Here is a 3,416-nt window from a genome sequence, read left to right as displayed (position 1 = left end):
TGTGGGTTAAAGCCTCTGCCTTGGGCTCAGGTCATGATCCCAGGGTCCTGGGATTGAGCCCCGCATTGGGCTCTCTGCTCGTCAGGGAGCCTGCTTCCCCCTCTCTCTCTGCCTACTTGTGATTTCTGTCAAGTAAATAAATAAAATCCTAAAAAAAGGATTCTCTCTTTCCCTCTCCCTCTTTCTACACCTTTCCCTCTCTAAAAAAAAAGAAGAAGAAGAAGAAGAAGAAATAAAGAAAAGAAAGGAAATACCCAGGCCTGGGCTCCACTTACAGACCAATTAGGCTCAGTGCTCAGTTGGGGGGGGAAACCTCACATTTGTATTTTATAGAAACTCCCAAGATGGCTCTGATGTACAGCCATATCTGAAAACCAAGGGGCTTAGTGTTCCTGTATTTATCAATAGCTCCTTTGGGGGACAGTCTGGTACATGGCAAAGGGAACGAGTTCTGGAGCCAGACCCATCAGCAGTGATGTTCTGATCTGCACTGACATTTGTCTGGATGGTCCCCAAACCTCAGTTTCCTCCGCTGTGTGATGGGCACACCACCACCTCCCTCCCAGGATTGCTGGCAGGATGAAACGGTAATATAGGTAAAGCACCAAGCACAGTACCTAGAATATAGCAGCAGGTTCTTAAGAAGTGGTGGCTCAGTGGTAGCTATTCCATTCCTTTTCCTCCTTTGCATCTAAGCACAGGGATGAGCAGATCGCTGCAAATGCACAAAACCCACACTCTCCAATTTCTCCTCCTGAATGAGTTTCTTTGTAAAGAGTGGAGTAATATTATACCTGGACTAATGATGTCAAACCTGCTATTCCTGAAGATGAATGGAGAGGACACAGACTGTCCGTAAATACAAACCACAGACCCTCCTTTGGAAGGCTTTTCTCCTGCCCTCATCCTTAAGAACAGCGCCAGCCCTGTGCGAGCAAAGACAAGGCCAAGATGTGAGTTGGCAAAAAGAACAGAAAAACGAGTAGCTTGGAAGACACACCATCCGTAAAATGTGCCAAATGAAACGCTGTTGTATAAAATGTCATAGTTCAGTAAAAACAAACCAAACAAAAAAGTGCTGAGCTGAGAGCAGAAGACCTAGGTTGGAGTTTTGATGCTGTGACTGGTAAGCTGTATATGACTGGTTAACTAACTTTTTGGTTTCCTACATGCTTTGCAAGGGCCCTGCGAGTTTCAGATAAGGTACGTAGAAGGCATTTGAAAAAAAAAAAAAAAATGAGCAGCAAAGAAATGCAAGACGACGATGGAAGCTGCAAATTTACTCTGTTCCAAACTCCAATCTCCAACCACCACCACCCCCGGGAGACTGAGAACTCTCTGATATTAACCGCTCCAAGCACACCCAGCCTGAAGCTCACTTATGTAAGAAGGGACTGCAGCACTGCCTGGCATGTAGCGTAATACTCTGCTTAAGAGAAATCCTTGGAAATGCCTCAGCTGAAGTCCAAGGGCAGGCCCAGGCCTTAACATTTTGGAGAGAGGTGCTCTCAGTCACAAAACACCAGAACTGTGGCTGGAGCAAATGATGTCATCCAAGCTCCTCTTACCATGGTCAATGTCAAAATTAAGATAGGAAGTTCAAGGACAAATTGTGGGCTTTCCAGGCAAATAGAAGTTAGAAAAGCAGTTGGACCTTAGAATCTTGCTGTTAAAATTGTTAATACTTTACAGAACATCAACTGAAATTTATCCTATTGTGTGATTTTTTTTTCGGGGGTTACGTGACGTTTTTATTCATAAAACCATAAGTAGTTGCATAGGCTAATATATTCCCTTATTCCATTTGTATTCCCACTACACATTAAGAAAAGGGAAGAAAAAAATCATGTGAGTCACCCATACAGACCCAAACAATAACAAACCAAAAATAAAAATAAGATTTTTGAAGAGACACAGATAAACTTAAGGGCTCTCCACTCTAGAGCTAAGAAACGAAATAGCTCAAATACCTGTTGGGTTCCTAAATGACTGGAAAATGAAAACTCGAAATTAACTACAGGCACATTGGTACACCTTGCAGAGTACAGGTCCTATCCCATCCACAAACCATTCCTGCGACCGACCTGTGTGCTCAATGCTGAAAATCTCCCCAAACGTGCGATGCCGGGGACTGAGGGGTGGGGGTGAGGGCAGGCATCAAATTAGTATCCAAAACAGTACTATCGACTACTGCCCTGGTTCCCCGGGAAAGAAGGAACCCTGTCCTCTGCAAAGCCGGAGGCCGGAGCCGGACAACTCGCCCCTAAGTTTGGCGCGTCCTCGCTCCGCGCCCTCGGCCCCCGCCCCCCTCCCCCTCCGGGCCCCCGGGATCCCAGGGCACTGCCAGGCCCGGGCGAGAGCCGACCTCGCGGCTGGGGCTGCGAGCCACGGCAGGGGGAGGAAGGGCGGCTCCTTTGCACGAGGGTCCTTCGGCCCCACCCCGGCCCTCGCGTCCTCCCCTTCCCTTGACCCCGTCGCCCCCAGACAGGTCACCTGGCTCGGCCGCTGCCCGCTGCTCGTCCCGCTGCTCGCTCGCTCGCTCGCTCGCTCGCTCCGGCCGCGCCGCGCACCCGCCGCCGCTGACTCCTGGAAGCGGCTCGCCCTCGCGAGTCACGGGGCCGGCGAGCGGGCGGGCGAGCCCGTGCCAAGGCTGCGGGAACCGTGCACGGAGCCGGAGAGGGGACCCTGCCCTGAGCGCGGCCGCCACCCGAGCGAAACTGGAGAGCTGGGCTCGGCTCGCCCGGGCAGGGAGGGGCGGCTGCAACTTTGCTCCCGAACGCGGGCGAGGAGGGGGCGCCCGTCTCCAAACTCCGTGCCGCGCCCGCCACCTCTCAAGCCTAAGGATTTGCTTTATGCCTTTTTTTTTTTTTTTTTTTTAAATCTAAAGGGATGCCAGATTCTTGCCCTCAAGTTCTTGCTTCCAGAGCCGTGCGGCTCGGCAGGCGGAGGAGCGCGGCGCCGAGCGGGCTGCGGGAGACGCGCCCGCGGGGTGCGCTGGCGGCGAGCCGGGCCAGGGCGCGCGGGGCGGCGGCGGCGGGAGGGCGGGAGCGGCGGCCCGGGGACCCCGCCAGGCTGCGCGCGCTGGCCCCTCCGGGCCCAGAGCCAGAGCCCGGCAGGGAGGGCGGCCTGGAGGGACCGGGCCAGCGGCGGGGAAGCGGTGACCCGGACCTGGATCTCCGAAGTAGGAACTGGAAGTGACAGCGGCAGAGCAGCCGCCGCCGCCGCCCGGGTAGCCGTGGCAGCAGCAGAAGCCGCGGTGGAAAGGCGACGGCCACACTGCGCATGCTGCCGCCGCCGGCTCCACCGAGCCCTGGGCCGCGGGCGCCTGGCCTGCCGCCGGCCACTGCCGGGGCCTCGGGAGGGAATCCTGGCCTGGCGGACGAGCCCTTCCTGGCGGCCCGCTTCCTGATCCCCGA

The 3,416-nt window shown here is 54.8% G+C and overlaps 1 protein-coding gene across 6 annotated transcripts in view; it reads right to left on the bottom strand.

Moving 5' to 3' along the window:
- ARHGEF6 (Rac/Cdc42 guanine nucleotide exchange factor 6) overlaps positions 1-3,416 on the bottom strand; it is a 131,488-nt gene that overhangs the window by 88,878 nt on the left and 39,194 nt on the right. The window contains exon 1 of one of the 6 annotated variants that reach the window (XM_059385986.1): positions 2,494-2,597. The exons of the other annotated variants lie outside the window; for them this stretch is intronic. The gene's annotated coding sequence lies outside the window, so the exon portion shown is untranslated. Of the gene's footprint in view, positions 1-2,493; positions 2,598-3,416 lie in introns of those variants that run through there. 6 annotated transcript variants of the gene reach the window in all.

The sequence above is a fragment of the Mustela nigripes genome, chromosome X (genome assembly GCF_022355385.1).
Source record: "Mustela nigripes isolate SB6536 chromosome X, MUSNIG.SB6536, whole genome shotgun sequence".
NCBI classification, from domain to species: Eukaryota; Metazoa; Chordata; class Mammalia; order Carnivora; family Mustelidae; genus Mustela; species Mustela nigripes.
This window is presented reverse-complemented; position numbering and strand designations above follow the sequence as displayed.